Source organism: Salvia splendens, chromosome 11 (assembly GCF_004379255.2).
Source record: "Salvia splendens isolate huo1 chromosome 11, SspV2, whole genome shotgun sequence".
Classification (NCBI taxonomy): domain Eukaryota; kingdom Viridiplantae; phylum Streptophyta; class Magnoliopsida; order Lamiales; family Lamiaceae; genus Salvia; species Salvia splendens.
The window spans coordinates 11,520,662-11,530,138 of NC_056042.1; positions in this window are offsets into that span (position 1 = coordinate 11,520,662).

Below are 9,477 nucleotides of genomic sequence, written 5' to 3' on the forward strand. Positions count from 1 at the left end.
ATGGCTAATCCTTCGAGAAAACCACAATCCTTAAAGTATGCCTCTACTTGATCCATGCTTCACTAAGGATTGATGGATTCAAGCAACCTATGACTATGAATTGGATAGGAAAACCTCTTCAAGAAGAACAAATCTCTCAAGAATCTAATTTCAATCATCAACTAAGGAAGAAAATGATAAAAGATGCTATTTATAGTTAGGCCCAAAATTCAAGAAAGAGGCCCACAAAATCTAGTGTTGTGTCGTTCTACCTGGCTGGGTGGACTTAGGGATGCTAAGTCACCCGGTCGGGTGCTTCGCCCTGACTCCCGGCTTCCTTCGACGTGTCACCCGCCCTGGTGAGCTGGTCGACCAAAGGTCACCCATGTGCCTCTGACCTGCCACACAGACGGGTGGTTGTGATGGTACCCGGCCGGGTGGAGCAGCATAGCCTAGGCGACTCCACCGCCTTGTACCCGGCCAAGTGTTCTAGTGCCTCCGAAGCCACCCGGTCGAGTGGATGCCCCAAGCCTTCATTTTTCAGTACGTTCCTCATCGCGTGCACCTCGGTCTTCATAGACTCCTCCCGCATGGCTTTTGAATAAAAGTAGAGAGTCCCTCACGTAGTTGCCTCGCCATGGACCTCGTCATGGGTACTCCACGTGGGGTCGTATCACAGTTGCCTTCTTTCTGTAAGTTTTTTCTATCTCTGTATTTTAATTTCTCTTCCTCCCCTTCTTCTATTTCGATAAATATAAATTGATTTGGACTTGAATGCAATAAATTAAAATCTGAAAAATATTTTTGGTATATAGTGCAAACTTAAATATAGGTATTTTTTCTTCAAAAACCTATAATAGAATTGATTTTGTAGTACTGTTGGAGATATTATTCTACTACATTTTAAGTTTTGCAGTACTATTGGAAATGGTCTGAATAAAATTAGTTAAAGATAGATGATTTTTTGTGTAATGTTATTTCAACAATTGTTCTAGCATTTTTAGTCATAGAACTCCACAAAAAAAAATCAATATAGATGAAGTAACTAACTTAAAGATAAGTGATTTTTAATTGTGTAATTTATTTCAACAATGGTTCTAGCATTTTTAGTCATAGAACTCCACAATAAAATTCAATATAGATGAAGTAAATAACTTAAAGATAAATGATTTTGAATAATAAAGGTCAAAGTTTACAAAATTAATTTAATAATGTTATATTATATATTTGCACATTTTTAGCATTATCAATAATGAGTAATATTTAAAATAAGTTCATTATTGACGTGTAAAAATGGTAGAATTGTGTGATTTTTGTTGATAACTCGGAATAATAACATCACGCCAACAAATCAAGCAGGGACGCTTCTAATACATTTTAGAACTGTTGCGATTCTTTAGTGGGTATTTCGGATGTAGGTAGGATGAACATATTGTTCGAAATATTACATTTGGATAAGGATTGTGACTAATTTTTTGTCTCCATGCATTGTGCACTATGTATTGGTAGGGATGTCAATCGGGCCAACCCGTTCGGGTTCGGGCCAACCCGTTCGGGTTGTCGGGCCATTCGGGTACGGGCTATTCGGGTTATGATTTTTTCGGGTTATAAAAGTTCGACCCTAACCCTAACCCTTCGGGTTTCGGGCTAACCCACCGGGTTATTCGGGCCAATGCGTATTTTTAATTCTTTTAATATTTTCAAAAAATAATACGTATTTTAAATTTTCTTTAATTATATACATATTTTTAATTAATCATTCAATAATGAAATACAAATTTTTAATTTTCTTTAATATTTTTAAAAAATATTAAGTTATTTAAATTTAAATAACTCATTCATTACATAATTATTTACAAAATATCTATCAATAGTATGTTTATGTTTATGTATTTAAAACATAAATCAACACTTTGTTTCAAAATTCAAACATAAATCAATTCGTAGAAAATTAAATAAAATTTTCATAACGTGAGAGGTGCATCTAGATGTAACAAAAATATTTTGAATTGTTAAAGAGTGAATTATCAAGATGCTAGCTAATTGGAGTAATTCTAAGTTTTCTTGAATTATAATTGGTCAAATTTAATTTATTCCAGCTGTAAATAAGTCAAATAATAATTTATCTTTGTTTTAAGAATCATCAAAGTACGCATAATTCAATGACGAAGCATCGTCAAAACACTTTGCACTATTATATTAGAAATATACTAAAAGAAAGCTTTTATATACGCGTATTTATGAATCCATGAACCACATGGTGATTTTTTTTTGTGATCTTGTCGGTTGACGTATTTGGATTTTGCATGGTTTTAGAGGGTTGCCTTGGATGATTTTGATTATATTTCTATATTTTGGTATGTTTACACGTTTGTTGAGAAATGATAGAAAATTGATTAGAAAATGTACATAAAATATGTGGATGTGCAGCAGCCTTGTTTGAGTCAATGTTTCTCGCGATTTTGAAGTCTGATAAACCTCTAATACATATCATTCTCTTCGTCTTCGAAAGAGCTTCGCGTGGATATATTGCACGCCTCAATCGGAGCTTTGTAGAGAAAGTTATGACCGTTACAAAAACTGCTCGCTGTGCAGAAGCCTTCAACCCGACGGGCCGACCCGTAACCCGAACGGGTCAGCCCGCCTAACCCGACAACCCGAACGGGTCAGCCCGAATGGCCCGATTTTAAATTCGGGCTGCGAAATTACAACCCTAACCCTGTATTTTTATCGGGTTATTCGGGCCGGCCCACGGGTTCGGGTTACATTGACATCCCTATGTATTGGTATGGATTCAATGGTGGATCGAAATACCTGGATGCAGTAGGTGTTGTGTTGGATGACGCTTTCGAATCGTAGGAATTTTTTAGTAAACTCATTCCTCACAAGATGTTCCTTCTGTAGGGATTGCAGTGGAAGCGTGCATTCAATTGATCACATACTATCTTAATCTATTTAGCAGATTATTTAGACAAAATCTATTCGTATAATTCTCACATGTATCATGCTCATAACTTGAATTTAATCATGCTTTAGCGTAATTGAAACCTAAAACATGCTTACTACGGAATTATCCAATTTACCTCATTGATTCTCCAAAGAATCGAAGTTGGCTAGCGCCTTCTCCACGTGAAGCTCTTGAGTACTAAACCACGGATCTTCTGACTGGTTCCCGGACTGTAAACTGATATCAGTATGGGCTGATCTCACCAGAATACTAGGACTTGAATAAAGAAGACGGAAACTGCTCACGGAGGGAGCTAAAAATCGTCTCTCTTCCAGAAAGAGAGGGGGACGAAAATTATGATGGTAATTAAGTCTATTTTCTGTCTCTTTTATTCTCCTATTTATATTAAGTCACATATTAGCCCCAGTCAGGGATCTATGAAAGAATTTGGATATGGTCTCCCCATATTAGCTTCTTACTAATTAAATTGAACCAACAATTTAATATAAGCTTATATTGGAATATTACGAGCAGCCACTACAGAAGTAATATTGCACTGCCTATCCAAATCCGAAATTACAAGTATTCCGGGTTTCCATTTGTTTGTCGTTCATTTCCCGTGCTTAAGATAGAAACGTTCATTAATTAATCAATATATGCTATGAACTTAATTAATTAACATATTATTAACTCCAAGAGTGGACTTAGCAAGAAACGCTTATTTATTATTCATAGAGTAATCAAACTCCAACTAGCTCTGTTCCGAATAATAAAACCTTGTTTCGAGCTCCTCTTGTGGACGTTATCAAACGAGACTCACCTCGCGCACGATTCAATATAATAGCAATCCTAGCACCACTAGATATTAATCACCACTACCCAATATACTAGGATTCTTGGGTTGCGAAAAACCCGCACCATTTGGTAAGTCAAAGTAGTCAATAATTAATACTGTATGCTCAATGCTAACGTGCATTGATTAAGAAATTAATTATCAATTATCAAGACCTCGTCTTTCAGTAGATAGCATAAAGACTCGTCTTGCTGTTAGATCCAATTCAGTGCTATACCACACCAATGTCATCTTATTTCAGTAAGGCTTAAAAATATGTGGACTGACATTGCAACCTTTTCACGATAGGTAGTCTAGGCCTATCTAGACTGTAAAATTCTTATTTTTCTTTGTTCAGAACTGACCGTGTTACCTTAGAGTGGACGACGCCCACAACTGGTCTACTGAAACAAAGACTTAGACTTTGTTACGTTGCTTATACATTTAAATGTGCAATAAACATTCATTAAATGTAAAACATAACAACATTATGACAAAAATAATCTGTTGCATCCATTGAAAAATAAAATATAGAGTTTTACAGTATTCAATCACTCGAAAGGTGATTTCTAGTATACAAACTCTAACACTTTCACCATATCCGTTCAAATAAATCTATCACAATGTGTACATGGACATCTAATTTTTAAACCATCCATTCTAAAGGGGTACTACGCAACAAATTTATAAACATATTTTATCTATCATTAAAATCATAATTGTATTTTTCACCGGCGAAAAAATTTGTCACATAGATCCACTCTCAGCCTAGAATTCTAATCATTTCATCACCATATCTTATGAAAATAATATAAATTAAAATAAATATAATAACATTTCCAATTAATTAACACAAAAAAATAGAAAAATAACTAATAATTCAGAATTATACTTTTAGTCGAGAGTTACCAACTTACTCGGACCGACCCTACTCAATATGGCCTTGGCCCATCAGTGAAATGAAGCGCAGCTGGATTGGGATCTTTGTTTGAAGTGGGCTCAAATTGAACCATTCATACACAGACCCACAGCCTAGCATAGAACCATCAGAAACCCATGCTCACGCACATCTCATGAGCAATCCATGTTATGCCAAATAAGTCTCACAACTCTAAATTATGTATTATAATTATTTCTCTTCTAATCTTAACATAATTCGATTACATTTATTCTAAATTTTTATGTTAGTTCTTAAAGATGGTAATCGAGAGAGGTATAGCAGGATTGGTAAGATATAGTTTATGTAGAGAGTAGGGAGAAATATGTTTGTATTTTCTTGTGTGTTCCAAATGTTCATCACCCTAGTATTTATAGGGTGAATGAGAATATTCTAGTACATCAATAATGTAAATTGGTACTCTACAAAGCTTAGGAACTATGCATCACTTAGGAACTCTCCATAATGAATGTTGGGCGGCATATTAATGTTGTCTCTCTTTCCAACCTTCCCCCTCAAGTTGAGTAACGGTATCCCCGATACTTAACTTGCCAAAGAATTCTTTGAATTTTGTAGGGCTCAGTGCCTTGGTGAGAATGTTTGCCAGTTGTTCCTCGGATAGGACAAATGGGAACTCGATAATCCCGCTTTCAAGTTTCTCTTTGATAAAGTGACGATCGACCTCAACATGTTTGGTCATATCATGTTGTACGGGATTTTCTGAAATGCTAATTGCAGCTTTATTGTCACAGAAAAGCTGACTCTTCCGAGTGGGCAGAAAGCCAATTTCTGTTAACAATCTCCTAAGCCAAAGTATCTCCATCAGACCACTTTTGATTCCTCAAAATTCGGCTTCTGCACTTGATAGAGCTACAACTTTTTGCTTCTTGCTTCTCCAAGTGACAAGGTTGCTCCCAACAAAGGTAAAATATCATCCTGTAGATTTTCTATCCACCGGATTGCTTGCCCAATCAGCATTAGTGTATCCATCAATCTCCAAGCCTTCTTTTTTTCTAAGAACACTCCAAAACCGGTTGTCCCCTTTAAGTATCTTACAATCCTCATGGCAGCGTCCATATGATCTTCTTGAGGTTGATGCATGAATTGACTTACAACCCCAACTACATAAATGATGTCGGGTCTGGTGTGAGATAGATAGATAAGTTTTCCTACTAATCATTGATATCTTTCATGATTTGCAGGCTTAGCTCCATCCACAATCTTCAACCCATGGTTGGGTATCATCGGAGTTTCAGCAGGCTTACAGTCTAGCAGGTCAAGTACATACTTCTTTTGCCATAGAAATATTCCGTGCTTGGTTCTCAACACTTCAATTCCTAGGAAGTACTTCAAAGCTCCCAATTCTTTCATCTCAAATTCCTTGAAAAGATTTTCCCTTAGATTTTGGACCTCTTCTACATCATCTCCAGTTATGATCATGTCGTCAACATAGATAATCAAACATGTCATTTTTCCATCCCTTTCCTTTAGGAATAGCGTGTGATCTGAATGGCTCTGTTTGAAGCCATGTTTGAACATTGCCTGGCAAAATCTTCCAAACCAAACACTGGAAGATTGCTTTAATCCATACAAGGTCTTCTTCAGTCTGCATACTTGACCATTCCCGAATTCTCCATAAAACCCTGGTGGTACCTCCATGTAGACTTCCTTATTCTTCTCTAGTTCACCATGAAGAAAGGCATTTGTAACATCGAACTGGTATAATGGTCATTCTTTACATGCAGCTACTGAAAGCAAAGCTCTCACTGTCTCCAGTTTTGCTACAGGAGAGAAAGTTTCTTCATAGTCTACTTCATACACCTGAGTGTATCCCTTAGCAACCAATCTTGCCTTGTATCTCTCGATTGAACCATCGGCACGTCTTTGGGGCCTTGGATTCGACCGGATCTGTCACGGCCACAACCCTCTAGTGCTAGTGAGTGTAGCTATTTCGCAACTAAATTTAAACTCATTGAACATAAGCTCGTCATAAGGAGTAATTAATTCAAGGGAAGAATGTCCTAGCATGAAAGGGTACAACCAAATCGAAATCAGAGTACTTAACCAAGTGTAATATCTTGCTAGAGCAATGCTTAAACATGCAGCGGAAGGTTCCAAGACGAAGTAATATGTATGGAGACATATTAAATCAGCTACCTAGCTACTTATTTATGAGTCTCTCCCAACACCTCCTCGCTCCGATCACGATCAACCTGCACGTTTAGAAAACAACATGCAAGGCTGAGTATTTGATATACCCAGTGGACTTAGTGCCAAAACATTTCTCATTTAGTTGTCAGCCATACTTGAGTGAGTACGGGGTTTTTCTTTAAATAAATTCCCCGATCACTAAATCCTTTATCTTTTCATAAATTTGACTGCGCGGTCACATAACATATCATAACACACCATATTTGATCTTGTGTGAACCGGGAATGTGGCCACATTCCACAGCGGTCACTTGATCGACCAACTCGAAAGCTAGCACGCAGTCCCATATGTGTACACAAGTCCGAGTAGGGTTTGCGGCCCTACTGGGACCCGAATTCGATTTAACATGCTTGGCATAGCAAACAGATAGGTAATCATAAACAAAACATGGCATGACAACTCATTCAAAATATTCACGTTTTCACAGAAAATCACATTTTGAAAGAAAAACCCACCTCGTTTGCTTAAATTCTCAAACGAGCGTTCCTCGACTTGCTTTTACTTGTCTTGCGACGACGTCCCTTTATAAACAATAAGTATACTTAAATTAGACTTAAGTAACTATTTATTTAGCGTGCATGCATTCCAAAGCATGTGGTCAATTTTATTTTCCCCTTTTTTTTCTTCCTAATTCCAGGAAATCTTTAATCATTAATTAAATCAAGCGATTTAATTTATTTGGGCATTTGCCGGGTTATTCGTGTATTGGTTAAATTCCAAACATCTTAAACTTTATTTCCTCGAAATCAAATTGTGGCTATCCATCATTTAATTTGGCAAAACATTAGGAGGGTCTATGAATCAAATTTGATGGTTTACTTAGTGGTTCATGCTATGATTTAAATTATCATAAGTCCATTCTCAAATTTAAATCCTCTTGGATTTAAATACTTAATTAAATTAAAACACCTACTTTGATTAACCGTGGTCCAGAGGATTTAGATTTAAATTTTGATGGTTCAAGTAAAAATAACATTAGGCCCAAATTTTATTAAAACAACCAGTGGCCCAATTACTACTCCTCCCCCAATCCGTCGCTCTCCCTCTCTCAGAGCGTCCACTATAAGGTGGACGCGGCTATAGCCGCGAGCGGGGCGGAAGCGGGGCTGTAGGCGCGGATATTATAGTGGAGGGGGTGTCCGCCGCGAGGGTGGACGTGGCTGGTGGGGGGAGGGCGGCGGACGAGGCTTCGCCGCGAGTGGGGCGAGGACGCGGCGGTGGGTGTATAGGCGCGGCTATAGCCGCGGCTATTATAGTGGCGGATATCCGCCGCGGCTATAGCCGCATTTTTTGAAATTTTTTTTTTCGTTTTTTTATCTATAAATACCACTTCCCCTCTTCCCCCACTCTCATTTTCACAAAATCCATACACCCACTTTCTACAAAAACACTCTCTACAAAATGCACCGAGGAGACGACGAATCACCCGACACTGATGAATCGGGATATGACAGCAATCCATCTCAGCCGTCGGCCAATCATTCGCCGCCATCGGGTATTGGCGGATATGCTTCTCAGCCGTCGGGATTTGGCGGATATGCGGCTCCGTCACAGCCTTGGAGTTGGAATCAATCTCCACCACCGTGGGCATCGAGTCCACCCCTTCCTCCATCTCAGTCGTGGAGATCCTCACCAACGCCGCCCGCTTTACATCGGAATCTGAGTCGTTCCGCTTTTGGAGATTACCGACCCAACCTAGACGCGCTTCACCTGCCGCGGCCGGGTTCCCCTTTCCAAGCCAGCCAATCTCCGATCACCGAAGCAGATCAAGACGCATTTGATACTATGCTAGGTCTGCTCAGTTCCGGCATCCCAGATACGCCGGCAGCGAGTGTGGAAACACCCGTTCCGACCCGAGGAGGTAGCGGCAGTCGGGGCTCTGGTGGCGGTAGGGGCAGAGGCCCTAGGGGCGGAGGCGGCAGTGGTGGCACCGGCAACGTCGGTGGACACTCGGGCCAGCCGAAGTTCACCTTGTGGGAGGAGTATCTTGTCCTCGCGGATTGCCCGAAATTCAGGTCGATCGTGGCGAACGAGGTGGAAACAGCTCCTGGCCCAAAGCGCACAAGGCACAACCTTGCCCGGGAATACAGCAGTGGGAGCGGCTCGCACGAGTTCGAGCAAGTCGAAGAGCCAGCCGCGACTCACATTAGGCGACGACGGCCCATGGGACAACAGGCCGCTATCCGCAAAGCCAGAGGGGGTAGAAGTGCCTCACGCCAAACAGCGGCCGCGTCCGGATCGCGCATCCCCCAGTCTGCCCCAATCCCACAGCCCACGGTGCAACCCCACGAGGTATTGGCCAATAGCATAGACGTAACGTTGATGCAACAACTGCAAGACGTATGCAGGTCATACGCAGGTGAAACTGACCCGTACGTCAGGAACGTCTACAAGAGGCTCATCAATCGGCCTGAGAGTCGACTGGGGTTGGTTGATAATGCGCCTGGGGATACCGAGGCTGGCAGCAGCGAGAGAGGAGGAGGAGGAGAAGAAGAAGAAGAAGAAGAAGAAGAAGAAGAAGAAGAAGAAGAAGAAGAGGAAGACGAGGAAGCCGACTCCGACACCGAGTAG